The sequence below is a fragment of the Indicator indicator genome, chromosome 21, assembly GCF_027791375.1.
Source record: "Indicator indicator isolate 239-I01 chromosome 21, UM_Iind_1.1, whole genome shotgun sequence".
Taxonomy (NCBI): domain Eukaryota; kingdom Metazoa; phylum Chordata; class Aves; order Piciformes; family Indicatoridae; genus Indicator; species Indicator indicator.
The window spans coordinates 5,060,645-5,079,940 of NC_072030.1; the positions used below are offsets into that span (position 1 = coordinate 5,060,645).

Genomic DNA, 19,296 nt, shown 5'->3' on the forward strand with positions numbered 1-19,296 from the left:
GTACATTTTCACTCTTCTTCTCTGTTTAGGGATAATTTCTTTGAAAGAAACATATCAGCCTGGACAATTCATCTAGAAGTTCTGTTCCTGTTCGTTTTTTTTCCTTTATCTTACACTAACCTATTTGTGGTGGGAAACAAGGTTGCATAGAAAGAGGAGGCACTGGTGTGTATAGTCTTTGTTCTTATGATAATTTCCTATTAATTACCATTCTATGAACTGTGTTATAACCTCTGGAAGAACAAGAGGGTTTTTTTAAGTGGACCTCAAATACCAAGTAAATTTTGCATTGAAACTTTTTCAGATTGCTTCTCTCTCCATTTCTAGGTATGAAGCCTTGTGGGTTAATAGAAGTATTGATTTATGATCTGAACAGCTTCCAAGTATGTTTTGCCTTCAGAATACTTTCCATTATGTTTTATAAGACTGCAGCTGCAGTTCTTGAGCAGTGCTCAGAAACTGCTTTTTGATGTATATTTGAATTTAATATCTGTGAATTGTTCTGCCTATCCTGTACTCCAGAATGTTCCCAAAGGCAGCTTCTCTTCTAATGTTAAACATGATTTTTTTCTCCCATCTGCCCTACTGTTTTCATCACCTTTTGTAAACTAATGCATTCTCTGTTATTGAATATTCTACCCAACAGATAAACAGTATAGTAGCATCAACTGTGGTTAATTTTTTTCTTTTAGTGTTAAATAACTGTATAGCCACAGGAAAAAGAAAAGCCAATTTCCTTAGGCATTCGACATGGTGTGACATTCCAGCCATTTTGCTGTGCTCTCATCTTGTTATGAATTAATTCTCTTTGATGTGACAGCAATATACTGCAGAAAAATACATTTAATTCAAAAATTGCCAAGTAAGGAGAGGAACATAATCATTTTTCTTTTTTTTTTTTGGACCATAGTCCAAATTTTTCCTGATGTCAAATGTATTTTTTTGGGGGTTTCTCATGCCACACATCCACAGACTTCAGACCATGAAACAACCCTGATCCTGCACTGTTAAATTATTTTATGCAGGATGTTAAAATTGCAGAACTTTGAAAATATTTTGAGATAAAATTTTTGAGTGCTTTCCTGGTCCCCAGTTTGTGTATGACTCTATTAATAAGTTGATTTGAAAGGGGGCATAGAAGAAAGATGAGGACAATCTTTACCAGGACCTGTTGGAATAGAGCAAGGGGTGATTTTTTTTTTTTTTTTTTTTTTTTTTTTTTTGTTACAGTAAAGGAGGGGAGATTCACACTAGGTATAAGCAAAGTAATTTTTATAGTGGTGGTGACATACTGGCCCAGGTTGCCCAGGGAGGTGGCAGATGCCTCATCCCTGGAAGCATTCAAGGTGAGGCTGGATGGGGCTCTGAGCAACCTGCTGTAGTTGGAGATGTCCCTGCTTATTGTGAGGGGGTTGGACTCAATCACCTTTTAAAGGTCCCTTCCAACCCAAACCATTCTATGATTCTATAACTAAATGCATTCTGTGATACGGATCCTTGTGAGATCCTACAGTCTACTTAAAACAAATAACCTGTGGATAACTTGTTCTGCAGGTATTTTAAGCTAGACAGTGAGACAAAATCCTTATTTAAATATTATGTTTACTAAGAGAAACTGCACCCTTATTTTAAATTTGTATTTTGCAGTGGCCATAATATTATTTGATACAATCAGTGAAGCTAATACTCTTTAGCCTGAAGCAGTTTTGGAAAACATATTTTCTGACACATTTTCCATGCTCCTACCTGTAACAGTTGAGCTTGTGGCAATAACACATACTTAAAACCAGCCTTGTTGCCCTGTAGACCACATCTGGCTTTGAAGGTGGTCCTGTAGCTTCATGCTATACACAGCTTCCTTGCAACCCAAGAAAGATGGAATCAATTTATGTGAAAGACTTGTGCTAAGTGGGAGGTCAGACTATGCTCTTCTCTAAGAAAGAACTTGACATTTGTGTCTTATTCTTAATATGCTTGAGGGATTCAGCAGGATACTTCTTGTGGCCCTGGGCAACCTGATCTACTTGAAAGTGTCCCTGCCGTGACACAGGGGTTGACACTAGAGGATCCTTGAGGGCCTTTCCAACCTTGAGAGTTCTATAGTTCTATGATTCTTTTGTGGTTACAATCTAGTGTCAAAGATAAAAATCAGTCTTTGGAGTTGGATCCTGACATTGTGTGTGTATGTGTATGTGTGTGTTCAGTGGAAGGACTTTATCAAGAAAGACCTTTTGACACTAATTTCTTTTTTGTGTGTGTGTGTATTGTATGCTAAGACACATATCCTGCAGGATGCACAGTTCTGCATCCTCTCTGGATCCTGCTGCAGGTTACCTCTTTTCCTACCAAAGGCACTGAGCTGGTTGGAAGGAGAGGAGGAGATGCAGTATTATGCAAAGCATTTAGGTTTGAAAGAGAGAAATAAAAATTATGATCTATATGAGCAATTCTGTAATTTCATAAAGTTCTAAAACATTACTAAAAGACATTCTGTCTGTTGAATGACATTCATTAAAAGAAAAAATAACTTACAGTAATACTGAAAGCCAAATCAAGTGCAAAGAGGAATATAAAAGAGTTGCATAGTTCTGTACATTTTGCTTAATTGTGTTTGTTGAAAGGATATCATTTTCTCTTTAAATCACAGGCTTTGAAAAAGCACTGGGAATTTTTTTATTTCTTTTTCTCAGATATTTAACCTTTAGAGTTTTAAAGTGCTTTAGTAATGAGCTCAACTTTCCCCCTGTAATTTAGGAGAATTATAAAATTGCAGATTTTAAAAATAGCTCTGTACACCTCCACAGCACGTCTCAGGACACATGGAGCTGTCAATGTGGGCCTAATGTTCAGGTAGCTGACTGGAGTTTGGTACAAAGGTTGCTGAAGGAGACTTCTCATTTTGTCTTGCTCTAAGCAGCCTTTGTCACATGGTAAATCTCAGCAGTCGCTGAAAGCTAACAGAGAAATGAAGTCTCTCAAGAGAGACAGGGATCTGCTGGATAGAGTCCAATGGGGAGCCATGAGGATGATTAGGGGACATGAGCATCTCCCTTACAAAGAGACTGAGAGCCCTGGGACTGCTTAGTCTTGAGAAGAGAAGACAGAGAGGGGATCTGATCAATGTCTATCAATATCTGAGGGGTGGGTGTCAAGTGGAGGGAACCAATCTCTTTTTGGTGGTTCACAGTGATAAGACAAGGGACAATGGATACAAATTTGAACACAGAAGGTTTCACCTCAACATGAGGAGAAACTTCTTTTTGGTGAAGGTGAGTTAGCACTGGGACAGGCTGCCCAGAGAGGTTGTGGAGTCTCCTTCTCTGGAAACTTTCAAAACCCACCTGGATGTATTCCTGTGTGGATTACCTTAGGTGGTATTGCTTTTGGGGGTGAGGGGCTTGGACTCGATCTCAGGAGTTCCCTTCCAACCTCTAACATTCTGTGATCCTTCAGCCTCACAACTGTAGTGATATGCAGGCAAATTCTCAGGAGAACCATAATTGCACAGTGATGAAATCTATCTTCATCATGTGCTGGCAGTTCATATGTGGCCTATGAGAAACAAAATCACATCTCAGTTTGTTTCAGTGTGTGCAAAGGTGTAAGAACAAAAGCTCAATGTCCCTTTTATATAAGGCAGTGGGAGCTAAGGGGAATATTCTTTTCCAGGTGTCACAACTTGTTGATGCTTTGAGGTCTCTTCGCACATTAGTGCATGCCTCTGGTCTGCCTTTGTGTGCTTGTAACCTCAGGCACAAAGTCACCCAGTTGTGTGTTGTAGCAAACAGCAGACTTCATTTTGTTTGGGATTATTTTTCAGTTTTCACTGAAAAATGTATAGCTGATGTTAATAAATACCATGACAGAGTGTTAAGTAAATAAAATAACATGGATTAGTGAATGTGTACCTCGAATTCAGAAGAGATTTCTCCTTTGACTGCATGATTTGAGTTGGAAAGTTATCTTCCTGAAATGCCAAAAAACCAAGCTTTTCCCAGAATTTGTAAAACTGTTTATGATTGTAAGCATTCAGGAGTGCCAGTGCTATGTAAATATCAGCAATCCGGTGTCCAAACACAATACTCTAGTAAAAAAAAAAAAAAATAACATTAGTAGTCTGATATCCCTTAGGCTTCAGTCCTTGTGAGATCAATCAGTGATGATCCTGTCATGCAGAAGAGCTATGTTGTAGGTGTCAGCTGCTAGCTCACAGAAGGATGCTCTATAGTGCTTCCTTTGTTTCTTGTTTTGTTATTGTATAGGGTGGATGTTCACTGCAGCTCTCTACAAGCAGAGAGTGAGTTTCAAAATGCTATAGTAGTGCTGCATGGTTCGTGGTTATTTTCTGTATGCTGGATGTGAGCGACTGTGGCTGTTCTTGCAAACATATGGGCAAGCCTCCACATTTCACCCCTGCCTCATAGTATTTTAAGGCACCTTCTTTCTCAGGGTGTATTACCAGAGAGCAATCTCTGCATGGGCCCCAGGTACATTATCAGAGTACTACCTTACATGACACATTTAAATGATGACAGAAAAGCTGTAGAATGCTAAACTATGAGCATATGTGGCAAGTTGTAACTGGCGGTGGGTTTCATATGTGTGGAGACCTTGTCAGGATGTCTAAGCCGTCTGTCCTTTTGCATTCCTTGTGATGAGCACGGCAAATGCAGCACAGTGCCTGATGCAGAGCTCAGCAGTGTCTGGCTGGTGCTGTGGCCTCCTGACTTGTGGAGGGAAATCCAGCTTATGATACCTAGTCAGTGTCACAAACAACTGTCAATAGAGGAACGGTGTCAGGAGTTGTTTTTGGGTTGTTTTGGTTTGGCTTTTTTTCAGTTATTTCCTTCCCCTCAAAGGATTTTCCGATTTGGTTTAAGAGGACCTTTTAAAAACACATTTAAAAGATGGTTGAGATTTATCCCAGATCCACAGCACTAGGAGAGCAATGTGTCTGTGGTGTGTGAGACACTAAATGCAAGCTGCAGTCATTTGAGTAAGTTTCTTGTAAAGCTCTCATTCCAATGTAGATGATCTTTAGTGAAAGAGCAGATAATATTAATAGCAGTCATTTGTAAATACCTCTTTACACATGGCATCCATGACATATATTATCCAATTTCTTGCCAAAACAATGTACCAGCAATGTAGGAAGTGTCAGTGATTTAGTTCTGAGCGCTGTCTAATACCACATCTGAAACAGATGTATCTTACTTTGCTCAGAAGTGTGCTTAGCATACAAAGTATTCCTTCTGAGACATCAGGCAGCAGTCTGTCACTGCTTTAAACCAAGTGCATCAAAGAATTATATAGAAGGGCGAATATAACCATTGTTCAGGTACTAAGGAATCTGAACAGAACAGGAAAATGGGAGAGGAGAATGAGTTACATAATAGCAGCTCTGAGTCAAAGTAAAGGAAAAGTCTCCTCAGGGGTGATATTAACATTTACAACGGTAAGAACAGACTTTAAAGGTAGTCTGGCAGCGTGCCAAACAACAGCTCCCATTGTCTTTCTCCACAGCACGGCACTGACCTGTCTTCCACACAAGAGAAGTTGAAAAATGCATGCATAATTGGTTTTTAAAAGCCATCCAAAATATATTTCCTTTCCATGTGGAAATGGAGACGTCAGAGAGTAAATGAGATAAAAGGATGTATCCAGCCTTTCAAGTTTAACCCAGGCATTTCTCATTTCCAAGTATTCTTCTGGGCATACTCTTCCTCCATCTATCACTTCAGCAATAATAAAACAAAAACTAATAATACTGGAACTCACCGAGTCTCAAAATTCACAAATGATATGAAGTGTTTGTTTAAGCAACTTTGCATTGACTTCAGTTGTGATTGTGTCTTCTCCCAACAAGCACCCTATTATAATATGGTCTTTATCCCCCATGCTAATACCTGCAGACAGCTGCGTGCTGAGACTTCCTCAGATTCTGAATTCCTTTTGCCCTGTCCTTTTCTGTCTGCACATTCAAGTATTAATGCTGTCATGCCTTCAGTGTGTGCTTGACTGAGCAGAGCAACAGTGGGACTGGACTGCAAATATAACCAATATCAGGCACTTCACTTTTGGCTTGCAGAAGTTCTCAGAAACGAGCACAGCTCAAACCATGAAAGCTCATTGCTTTCTGGAGCATGTAAATAGTCTTTTAAAAACAAAATATATAAATTATTTGGACTCTGTCTCAATGGTCCACAGTGTTGATAGAGTAGACTTAAATGGTCTAGAATAATACAGCCAATTTCTAACAGGAGATCTTTGGCTTCTGTCTCTATTCAGATATTGCTGGAATAGTTGCCTCAGTGTCACAACATTTCTTTTATTTTTAAATTCTACATTCCAATGTTATCTTTAGTACTATAAGCCTCAACATTTCTCTCCTTTCACCACGTTGAAAACCCAGATACTGTAGAAGTCATGCTCAAATGGACACATAAATTTTGCACACCTAATTATTTTTCAGCAGGTATTTATTGTCTCAGTTTGTGCCATCAACTGTTTCACAGCCCAAGGGGACTGGAATGTATCTCAGGTTGATGAGGAATCTTTCTTTGGGAAGGTAAAAGTGGCTGCTGGAGGTTATGATCTCAGAAGAGTCAAAAATAGGAGCATATTTGCATTTTAATGGCATTTTCATTACACAGCCCAGTGGTTTGGCTGGGGCAGGCAGTGGAGGTGGGCTGCAGAGCAAGTACAGCATTTTGGACTGAACTGGTTTAGTGCTGCAGTCTCTGCAGTGGAGTAAGCAGCCCTCAGCAGAGAGGTAGAACAGAAAGTGATGCAACTGTTTTCAATTTGGAAAGACACCTTTTTTTTTTACCTAGAGTCCTTTATTATGGACCTGTTGAAGTGGGTCCAGAGTAGGCCATAAAAATGATCAGAGCTTGAGGGCCTGAGCATTCCTGCTATGAACATAGGCTGAATGTTTTGTGGTCTTTCAGCCTGGAGAAGAGAAGGCTCCAGGAAGACTGTTATGACCATTCAATCCTTATAGGAGGCATACCAGGTCAGGTTGTACAGGGGTCTGAGCAACCTGATGTAGTTGAAGATGGCCCTGCTCACTGCAGGGAGTTTGGATTAGATCAACTTCAAAGATCATTTTTATGATCTTAGTTCAGGGTCAGTTAAGCTTTTCATGTACAAGTAATCAGCCATTTCTAAAACTGCTGGTTTAGCTTTTAATGCAATTAGAAAGGACAGAGCAAGTAATAATTTTATTGTTTTTTCAAATAAGAACCATGTTGCTAAGCTTGTGCCCCAGTTACCTTTAACAGGTTTTACCACTAAATATTTTATAAAGGATGTTGCAGATTTGCCTTCCTCCAGACCAAACTTAAGTTGTAAGTAATCTTATGGTAAATAAATCATTTATTGTGTGTCTAGGCTTGAGGATTACTAATTCCAATCAGAACTAAATGTTAGCATTGTATGTTAAGGTGACTTTAATCAGAATTTCTGAGGGTGAAATTGACAGCTTTAAGTATGTGTGCCTTAACGAAAAAGAGATGAATGTAGGAGTAGGATTGTACTCTTTCATTAGTGCTATCTACTCAGATTCTCAGATTTCATACAGTGAGCTAACCCCCCCTGTTCACAGAGAAAAACAGTATAGGATGAATGAAGGTTTAATTCTTAATTCATTGATCACAGAATGTTAGGGGGTTGGAAGGAAACTCAAAAAATCATCCAGTCCAACCCCACTGCCAGAGCAGCATCACCTAGGGCAGGTGGCACAGGAACACATCCAGGTAAGCTTTGAATGCCTTCAGAGGAGGTGACTCCACAATGTCTCTGGGCATCCTGTTTCAGGTCTCTGTAATCCTCACAGGGAAAAAGCTTTTCCTTTTGCTCACGTGGAACCTCCTCTGCTCCAGCTTGCACTCATTACACCTTGTCCCATCATTGGACATCACTGAGCAGAGCCTGGCTCCATTCTCCCAACACTGTCCTTCACATCTTTATAAACATGAATGAGGTCACCCCTCAGGCTCCTCTTTTCCAAGCTAAAGAGCCCCAGCTCCCTTAGCCTTTCCTCAGAAGAGAGATGTTCCACTCCCTTCGTCATCTTAGTCATCCTTGATCATGCAATTAAATTGACAGTGACCTTTATTTTTCCACAGTAAATACTTTTCAATGTGTATAAGGGTTTTGCATACAGAAGGACTATAATTTTTTTCCATTCAGCAAAGATGGTCTATGAAGCTAGTGACAGATGTGCAAGAAATGTAGTTTTTCTGATGCTGAACCCTTATCTTCACTTGTCTGCACATCAGTAGTGGGTAATACAGTTTCAGCTTACAGGATCACAGGATGTTAGGGGTTGGAAGGGACTTCTGGAGATCTTCGAGCCCAAGCCCCCTGCCAGAGCAGGACCATAGGATCTAGCATAGCTCACAGGGGAATGCATCCAAACAGGTCTTGAAAGTCTCCAGAGGAGACTCTACAACCTCTTTGGGGAGGCTGTTCCAGTACTCTGTGACCCTTACAGTAAAGAGGTTGAACTTACATGTTTGTTTAAATATATTAAGAGTGATTTCAACACGATTCACTGTTTTGGTTCTCCTGTAACAGGTTTGAATTGATTTCCTTTAATTGAGTTTACTCTTCATACACTTGAAGTTTTTCTGCCATCCCTGAATAAACCATGGTGATTCCTGGTCTCAGCTCTGTACATATCTTGAGTATTTTTATTTTGTGTTCATTATCATAGCAACATTTAGAGGCACTTTGGAATGCATATGACCATGTAAATACATATTAAAAGTCTGCACAAAGAGCTTTGAAGCCATTTGTGTCACTTTTGTAGATAAGTACTTAGGGATTCTTAAATCCAGGGATTATTTCACTGCTTCATATGTTGAGCCATTAAATCCTCGTGTGAAATGTAGTATGAAGTTTTTGGTGATTATGGATTAGCTTATTATAGAGTTTAGCTGCAAACTCATTTGTCCTCATTGAAAGTAGAAGAATAAGTTAAATTTAAGTAAGAGTTACTTAGGCAAAGAGGCTGGCTGATCCTTAGCTGTGGAAGCATACAAGAAAATGAGAGGGCTGGAGCACCACTCCTACAAAGGCAGGCTGAAAGAATCAAGAGTGTTCAGCCTGGAGAAGAGAAGGCTCCAGGGAGACCTTACACCTGCATTTCAGTATCTGAAGAGGACCTACAGGAAGGCTGGGGAAGGACTCTTTAGAAGGGTTTGTAGTCATAGGATGAGGGACAGTGGTTTGAAACTGGAGCAGGGTAGATTTAGGTTGGACATAAGGAGGAAGTTCTGCAAAGTGATGGTGGAGGAATATTGGAACAGGCTGCCCAGGGATGTGGTTGAGGCCCCAACTCTGGAGGTCAGACTTGATGTCGTCCTGAGCAGCCCAATCTAGTTAGAGGTGTCCCTGCTTGCTGCAGGGGAGTGGGACAGGATGACCTTTGAGAGTCTCTTCCAACCCAATGCAATCTGTGAAGAAAGATCAAACTCCTCCGGACATATTTCTGTCATGTCTCAAAGTTTTCCTGAGAAGTTGGTCCACAGCTTCCTTCTGAAAGAGTTAAAGCCTCTAGTACAATTTTGTCTGCTGAGATATAAAGCTTGTGAAGCTGTGAATCCTCACAGAACTTTGTAAAAACTAGGTCAGCAATCATTTTGCTTGTATTGAGCCCTTGAAAGCACCATGTGAGCACATCTGCAGGGATGGGTTCCTCTGGCTTCTCCAGTCTTTTGTATGTCTTCAGTTCATCTTGACTAATGTGTTTTTTTTTTTTGTAGCTTTGGGTACTAGAGGCTGGAGAAGACCTTTCCTGAATCGTCTCTTGAAGGCAATTTGAAAATAATATCCTGATTTTAGCTTAACATGCAAGGCAAAGGGAAACAAGAAGATGGGATTCAGTGTTGAATGAAACCACGGAGTTTGCCCTTTTAAGTCAGAAACAGTTCTTAAAAGATTATAAAAGGTGTTAGGGAAATTACTGTCAGCATAAATTGTAAATAGCTGATTTTTTTTTATTTTTTTCGTATTGTTGTGTTAACTCTTGTTTAAACAGTTATTGGAACTCCTTGCATATGCTCTTATTATTTTTTTGTGGACTCTATGATGCTGCTCAGTTCAGAAATGCTTCTGCAGCTTTGATTGCAGATATTGTGTGGCATATCCTGTTGTATTTAATCAGCTCTCTTGTGCTTGTCTGCAAATGAACCTGCAAACTCAGAGGAGCATGATGCAAATGCTCCTGAAGGATGCTGAAGTCTGAGCCACTGCCAGCACACCTAAGCAGATAACCCTCAAGCCTCTTAAGAGAACTGCAGTGTATCCTGAGTGTGGCTATCATAGCATAGAGCTGAAAGGGTCCTCTTGAGATCACTCAGCTGTTCTTCATCCACAGGTTAGGATTACTATATTTATGTCAGAAGGATAGAGTTAAAAATTTTGTGGCTGAATAAGCATATAACAAACTGGACTGAAATCAGGGTAACCAGGTTGGAAGAAGGCTGAAGAACAGAATGACCTCGAAAGCTAAAATAACCAGAAACTAGCCACAGTAATTATGAGCAGTACTTCAAGACAGTAAAGTTCTTTCAGCTTTTGTAGATAATGCTTTGTTATGGTTGCTTTACATAAACCAGAGACAGATTTGGACCAACAACAAAATACAAGTTGTTCCCCAACTTAACCTATGGTGATTTTAATAGCGAAAAACCACACCTCTAGGAGAAAGAATTTAAATGAAAATGTAGGACCACCTTAGTATAATGAATGAGGTGATTGATGGAGCATGTGTGCAGAGATTTATGTGTGGTAAAATCATGTAACCAATCACACATAGTTTATTTGGGTTTTGCCCTTTGTATAACCTGCTGCCTGTGCATTTTATCACCTACCACTGGGCAAAGGAACTTGGTTTTGGGACTACATTGTTGTTTCCCATATATTTGCTTTTAACCTTTTCTAAAGAAGAAATAAAGAAGTTTGGGGTTTGTTAGTTTCCTCTTGGTGGTTTTTTGTGTTTTTTGTTTTTCAAGTTATCATAAAGTATATTTTAGGGCTAGCTAACCTTATTTGTTAAAAAGCTTTTCCTAGTGTGTAACTCAGTTTGTAATCACAGAATGTTAGAGATTGGAAGGGACCTTCAGAGATCATCCAGTCTAACCCCTCTGCCAAAGCAGGATCACATAGGGCAAGTCACACAGGAGCACATCCAGGAAGGTTTTGGAAGTCTCCAAAGAAAGAGACTCCACAACCTTTCTGGCCAGCCTGTTCCAGTGCTATGTCATCCTCACAGTAGTTTCTTCTCATGTTGAGGTGGAAACTCCTGTGTTCTAGCTTGTACCTGTTGTTCCTTGTCTTATCACTGGGCACCACTGAAAAGAGACTGGCACCTTCATCTTGACACCCAGTTTCATGGAATTTAAATATAAACTGAAGTATTCTGCAGGTTGATTTTTATTTTTTTTTTTTAAAGTAGTTGTTGTCCAAGTCTCTCCCAGAACTAAATTCCAGATGGACTGGTAGCCAAATCTGAGGAATGTCGTGTTGTTGCTACTCTATGGACTGATCATCTCTCTCTAACTCTGATTTGCTTGGCAGAGCGTGTAACCCTTTTAACCAAAGGTAGATCTCATACGGGTTTTATTTATGCATCATAGCCCTATTGACATTTTATTTTAGGGAAGCACACAAAATGATGTGGCTTCGTAGGGTACTATGCCTTTTGTCTTACCTGAACAGCTTTATTTTTGCAGCAGTTACAATGTGAATTAGGTCATAAACCCTAGTTTCTGACTTGTTGACTTCTAATCCAACCGACAGTGTCAGAATAGAGAATATGGATAAAGACATTTCACAATTCCTCTTGTCTCATAAAGGAGTTAGTTGCTATCAGACTTCCCCTTCTCAGGTGAAAAGGGAATGGATCCACTTGGATATGCAAGTGAGAGACAGCACCAACATCTTGAATTTTATGCCTTCTTGGGCTGTTCAGTTGTTTCCTCTTTCGTTTGGCTGGCAAATAATTATTATAACCTGGCTCAACCTCCTTGATACCTATTTATTTTCTTTCTTAAGCCCTGTCTTGCTCTATTAAAAGGCAGTAATGCAACTTCTTCCTTTTCCATAACCTCTATAAATTGTTGCTAAATCCACTCAGTTGTACTAGTGCAGCTCTCCCAAGGCTGCTGTGAGAAAGCTTTTTCTGAAGAATTCCAAGAATGAAGCCTGGGGAATAGGCTACTTTGCTGAGGACATGCAGCCTTCCAGAGATTTACTATGGTACTGGGTTTGGGGAGGAAAATAGAATATTTTTTTGGCTTTCTAATGTTTTCTGGCAGCTATGTTTATAACACCTTTGGAGATCTTCCAGTCTAGTCAGTAGCCTTCTGAAGCTTTGTAATTCTCATGTTCAATTTAGCACAAAATATTTTGATTTATTTGCATGAAAGTATTATTGATTAATCAGGCACCAATTTCTCTCTGTTACATATTGTTAAATTAGATAAGAAGAGATATTCATGGAGGTAAACTTTCTGGAAGGTATTGCAAAAAATCACTATTAAAAGTTCTTTACTCTTCTTAACTATGCTTTTAATGGAAAGTAGACCCCTTTGGCAAACAAATCTGAACTTTTCTTTACTTTAAAGCTCTCTTTCTCCCAGCTTTGTCAGGGAAGATCAAATGCATTGGCTGTTACCTGTGAATCAGACATTTAAAAATGTTTGAAGTGCATCTCACTAGCATGGTTAATAATGTGTTGTTGGTAGTGATCATGAGACAGTCTTAAAGTTTTATGTCAAATGAACAATATTCTGTAAAGTATTGAATTTGGCGTGAGGTCTGCCTTACTGATGGGGTAACTAAACCAAATTTTTAACTTCAGTTGGAATTTTTATAGACAAAAGAATTCAATTTTTCCTTTCCATTTTGACTCTCTTCAAAATGAATAAACTAAATTAAGTTTCATTAAAAGTCATTTCCTTGTGGAGAAGATGAGAAAATTAAGTCTTAAAGTAGCTCTCAATCAGATATAAAGAATAGATTTGGGGTCTGTATTAGAGGATCAAGGAAGTTGAGAGCTGGAACACCTCTGCTACAAAGATAGGCTGAGGGAGCTGGAGAAGACTTCAGAGCAGCCTTCCAGTACCTGAAGGGGGGATGCAAAGGGACTGTTTCCAAAGGCCTGTATTAATAGGGTGAAGGCCAATTGTTAGAGAAAAGGAGATCTAGATTGAATGTTAGCAGCAAGTTCTGCACTATGAGGGTGGTGGAACAGAGCAACAGGTTGCCCAGGGAGGTAATTGAGGCTCCACCCCTGGAGGTATTCAAGATGAGGCTCTAGAAGGCTCTGAGCAACCTGATCTAGTGGAGGATGTCCCTGTTGACTGCAGAGGAGTGGGATTGGATGACCATTGGAGGTCCCTTCCAACCCAAACCATTCCATGATTCTGTGAAAGTAGGGTGAAGTGTTAGAAGGTGAGGAGGTGAAAAACCTTCTGTTTTCAAAAGTTAGCTGAATTGTGTTGATTCCAGAGTATGTAATGTGCTTGTACTCGAGTGGGGATACTAACAGTTTTTGTGTGTACTTGGTAATCCATACCTTACAGGGACCTAAAATATTCAACTAAGAACTGTCAGGGCCAACAATTGGTTGTGTGTAATAGACACACATTTTTTTCCTTGTTCTGTGAGCATAAGGTATATGGGGAGTGCTTAGAGATTTCATGGCATTAATGTCTTTATTTCATTCAACCCCCCCAAAAAAAAAAACAAAACCCAAAAACCCACAAGAAAAAGATTTTTAATCATGTTTCAGTATAGCAGCCCTTAAACATTGGCATCTTACTGTGTTTTTTCTATCAATCTTGCAATGTGAGACAAATTTTCTACATTTTGTAGATAAGTATTTTGCAGATACATACAAAAGATAGAGAACAGAATGAAGATATAAACAGAGAAAAATGTAGATAGATAAAAAAAAGTGTTTATAAATACAAATGGAACATGTTTATACTTGCATTTTGATTTTATTTTTCTCATCCTGTGACTTAATTGTGTAATTTTTAGCAAGGTAAAGCTGTTTAAAGAACAGATCTCGTTTTAATTTTACAGCTGATCATTACAGGAATTCTCCCAATAGGAGCCATGTGGGAATAAGGCCAACCTCTTGCTATATTTAGAAGGAGAGTTTTGTACAGCTTGTAAGCAATTCTTTAGTTCCAACAGCTGAATTTCCTGCTGCTTCCACAGGGAAACAGGTCTTTGCCTCAGTGCTCTGAGAGTAAGCAGCATATGATGGAAGAAACATGATTTCTTATTCTCTGTAAAAACACTGTAGTAGGTCTGTGCTTGGGGTTGGTTTGTTTGCTGTTTACTCTGGAGTAGTTATGAGAAAAATAAGGCCATGACTGTTTGAAGAGAGTTTGCAGTCAACGTTGCAAAACAGAGAATCCTGTTTGCAAACATAGTTTGAACAGGAGGAAGAGAGACTGAGATCCCTGGGGCTATTCAGTCTTGAGAAGAGAAGACTGAGAGGGGATCTCATCAATGTGTATAAATATCTGAGGGGTGGGTGGCAAGTGGAGGGGGCCAGGCTCTTTTGGATGGTTCACAGTAATAAGACAAGGAACAACAGGTTCAAACTTGAACATAGAAGATTTCACCTCAACATGAGGAGAAACTTCTTTCCAGTGAGGGTGACAGAGCCCTTGAACAGGCTGCCCAGAGAGGTTGTGGAGTCTCCTTCTCTGAAGACGTTCAAAACCCACCTGGATGCATTCCTCTGCGGACTACCCTAAGTCATCCTGCTTTGGCAGGGGGGTTGGACCTGATGATCTCTGGAGGTCCCTTCCAACCTCTGGTATACTGTGATACTGTGAATGTCTTCAGATAATCCCACCAATTCCTTTCCCTGTCATTAGCAATCCTTCTGGACTGAAGGTTATTTCTCACATATCTAACTTTAGAGAAAAGAAAAAAACAAAAGCTAGCGCAAGTGCAGGCATTAAGGTTTCTTAGTTGTTTATGTTCTTTTCACAATATTTACAACTGCAAAAAGCTGAGGTAAAATCATGGTGTTTAATGGAAGCAGTCTTCAAGGGCATGATTGATGGTATAATTAAACCTCATATTATTTCATAAACATCCTCATGAATCACTGTTACTTGTGTAGTGGGATGAAATTGAAAAATACTATGACAATGACTTACTATCATTCAGGGTGTATTTTTTGGCTACCCTGGGAATTATACTCACCCAAGGCACTGGCTACATTGCCAGTAATAATGTTGGCTACATTTAATAGGAGTAATGTTGAAGATTTGTACTTAGACTTGGTGATCCTGAAGCTCTTTTCCAACTTAAATGACTCTTTGGTTCTTTGCTGACCTGTCCATAATGGAAAGGATGGTTAAGGTGATCTGAAAAAATACCTTTAGAAAATTTGGATTCATAAGCTTTCCTGACATACTGATAGTACTGAAGAGAAACAGGCTCCATCCTTGAAGATTTTTCTCCCATGATAATTATGTGTCTTGTTATTTTCCTTCTTGGGGAAAGCATTGGTTATTTTTCTCCATTTATGATGAGGCTTTTTAAGTGTTTGTTAATATGAGGATAGGCTGAGGGAGCTGGGGTTGTTCAGCCTAGAGAAGAGAAGGCTCTGGGGGGAGCTTAATGCTGCCTCCCAACACCTGAAGGGATCCTACAGGAAGGCTGGAGGGTGTCTAGACACACTTTCATAAGGGTATGTAGATACAATTTAAGCTGAGGGAGAGTAGGTTTAGACTGGATCTTAGGAAGAAGCTCTTCAGTATGAGGGTGGTGAGACTCTGGAACAGGCTGCCCAGGGAGGCTGTGTATGCCTCCTCCCTGAGAGTGTTCAAGGCCAGGTTGGATGAGAGGTACTTGAGAGGTATCCCTGCTCATGGTGGGGAGGTTGGAATAGATGATCTCTAAGGTTCCTTCTGACTTAAGCTATTCTTTGAATATAATAACAATACTTGATGCTGCTTTTGGAGGGTTTTGGTTGCTTGTTTGTTGGAGGTTTTTGTGTTTGTCTGTTTTGTTTTTTGTTTGTTTGTTTGGTTTTTTTCCCTAGGTTTTTTGTTTGTTTTATAATAGCATAAAACAAAGATGAGGTTATCCACTCTGTGCCTTTTATATAAAAAAAAGGAAACTCTGTGTATATTTCTGACTTACTCAAATATGGGCCTGGTATGTGAAACAGAATACCCCTTGTATTTATTGAGGTGTTACAAATAGATAAGAAAACCTCTGCTGTTACTGAATCAATTTATTATTTCTTCATTTACAAGTATCTTTTGGTTCAAATTTCTCAGAATTTAATAGACTAATTATCCTACATTGAGTTTTCTTTTGTAATTGTAGATGCCAATGAGTTTATTTTTTAGCAGTAAGTACTTGTTACATCCACTGAGTAGTATTGAAAACTAAATGCTCTTCAAAGCTGAACTGGCTTATACTTGATACTGTAAAATATCTCTTCACATTAAATGTCATGAAAACCATGGCAAGCTTTTCTTCATATCCATGTGACTGAAGATTCTAATTATGGTGATGCCATTGACAGAAACATTGGAGATTAACAATCCAGGAACCTGATAAATGTGTTTCATGAGTGATGTTTCCTTTTAATTAGTGACATATGGTAAGTGAAGCCAAAGGCTTTACTGAAGGTTTTTTTATACTTAAGAAGGTATTTTTATGTGATTATATGAGTAGTTGGTAAGACATCCATATTGTTGATTGTGGACATTAATATATTGCATTTTTCTGTAGAGTTGATGTTATGGGTCTGATTTATATAGTAGCTGCTCCTTGTTTATGCCAAGGTTCTTTTTGAAATGAACACTGGTCCAGCCTTGCTAAGGCTTAGGTTAACAATGCATAAGGAATAGCTGTCAAACTTCTCATCTAAAATTAGGAGCAAATGAAATATAATATTTGTTCTCTCTTAATAGTAAAGAAATTACCAGCTATATTTGTATGCCACAGAATGAAGCACAGAAGAATTTTCCCTTTATGTTTCTAATGGCCAAGGAGGCATGTGAGAACTGACTTCATTTAGAGTCTCTCTAGTTTGGCATAATGCTGAGCATGCATTAAATTGTGCATACTGATTTAATGATCAGAGAAGCTCATCATACTCTAGATCTGTCTTCCTGCCTGCTTTGCCAGGAAGCTATGAGAAGATGTAGTACAGCTGGCTATTCTGGCTTTCAGCCACTTAGGGATTTGCCTACATAACCGGAATCCCCAGCTTCCCCTTGGAAAGAATGCTTTCCAAGGCAGAAGTGCTAAAATAAAAGGCAGGATGTGATTAAATCATAAACTTTAACCATCTTTTTCTCCAATGTGAGAGATTTTAGTACTCACGCTATCTTCATTTCCATATTAACGCTAAGTGCCTGAGGAATATGTGTGTTTGCAACCCAGACAGCAACCGTATCCTGTGCTCTATCAAAAGAAGTGGGGCTCAGTGAAGCCCTGGGCAACCTGATCTAGTTGAGGATGTCCCTGCTGACTGTGGGGAGGCCAGGCTAGAAGACCTTTGGAGGTCCTTTCCAGCCTGGACCATTCTTAGGGAGGTCGTCAATGCCCCCTCCCTGGAGGTGTTCAAGGCCAGGTTGGGTGATGCCTTGAGTAACCTGGGCTGGTGGAAAAGATGTCTCTGCCCATGGCAGAGGGGTTGGAACTAGACTGTCTTCAAAGTCCCTTCCAACATAAACTAATCTAAGAATGTATGAATTTATGGATGTCTCGTTGGCAAAGAACCAATAAATGCAGTTTGGATCCAAACAAAAAAAAAAAAAAAAAAGTCTTCTTTTTTTCCCAAGTGTATGCTTCTGCATTTTTTGCAGATCTTTTATTGCAGATCCGAATATCCATGAACAAGCAAGTTCTGTCTAGTAGAGTTCTAGCTGGAAAGGTACAGATTTGAGAAAATACCCCTAGGGAGAAGAGAGGAAGGAATAAAGATAATTTCAGCAAATCAATGTAGTGACCTAGTTGATAATGTCAGCCACAACCTGTTTGTGTGCCAGAGCATGGTAAGCACTTGCATGCAACAGCAGATGCCACCAAAGCTTGCAGACGTGGATTGTGAGCACTCTAGCAGAGAATGAATGAACTTGTTAAACTGGAATCACAAAGGTGGATCATACTACTGGCGTAACCACAAATGTGCTGTGAGGTTACTTTACTGTGACTCACTCTCTCCAAGCAGAAGCAGCATGGTATTAAGGAATTTGTTTGAAATGACACAGAGGACTCTACAGTGAGAGAAAGCAAAAGGGGAATAATTTTCTTTTAATCTGAGGCAGTGCCTCGTGAAAGAATTATTCTCTTTTTTGATATGTATCACTTAAATTGCTGTTAAAATTGAACGACATTGTGCCATTATTGGCATTACTTTAAATTTCTTTGGTAATAAAGTGATTCATCCTGCTACACACAGTGACTCCCATATAGATAAGTGTAAGAAACATTCTTTTTGGCAACAGTAGTAATTATGTGGTGGGGTCCATAATTGCTGGCAGCGTCTCACTGCTTAAGGAGTCAGTTGTTAAAGCCTCACAGAACAATCAAGAAGTACATCTTTGTACATATTATGCTTTATTACCCATTCCTATGTCTAATGTAGACTTTGCTCCAATAAACACATCCATTTAGGCACAGCAGAGATGTCACGTAGCATTGCTCTCCTTTGGACTCAGCACCCTCGGTGCTGTACCCTGGTGCCACTGCATGCTCCTATGACACAGAGCATCCACTGCAGAATCATTAAGCAGCAGAGTCCTTTCTGTCCATATCTCTTTAAGGAGCTATGGCACCTTCTGAGGCAGCAGAAGCTTACCTCTGTCTACCTTTTCCTCCTACTAAATTAATACTTAGTCTGCCTGACCAAGAAGAGTTATGCTGTGATGCAGATCTGGACGAACTGTCCTCAGCAGACTAATGAAGTTCTACATTTCTTGGTAGAGCAAGACTTAATTCAAGACTTCATTTGAAGCAAAACATGTTCTGTGAGCTCAGGGAAGTTTTTTAATGAAAAGCCTTTTTAAACCTTAGCTACTATAGTTAAATATGGGGAGTATCCTCTTAATCAAAGGACCTTCTTTGTGGACTCATGTGTTGAGCTTTAGCTGAGAGAGAGAGACTTTGCTGAGTGTGACATCTTTCTACAAATGGCACAGGTTTTGATGGGGAAAATTGCTTGGAAGTTTGTGGCACTCCAAGCAGCAGAAATGTTTAGATTACTGATTTTATTCTAGCTCAGTCAAAGAG

General features: G+C 39.5%; 1 protein-coding gene across 1 annotated transcript in view; it reads left to right on the top strand.

Moving 5' to 3' along the window:
- Window positions 1–19,296, top strand: part of ANO3 (anoctamin 3) — a 168,893-nt gene that overhangs the window by 77,646 nt on the left and 71,951 nt on the right. The window lies entirely within an intron of this gene.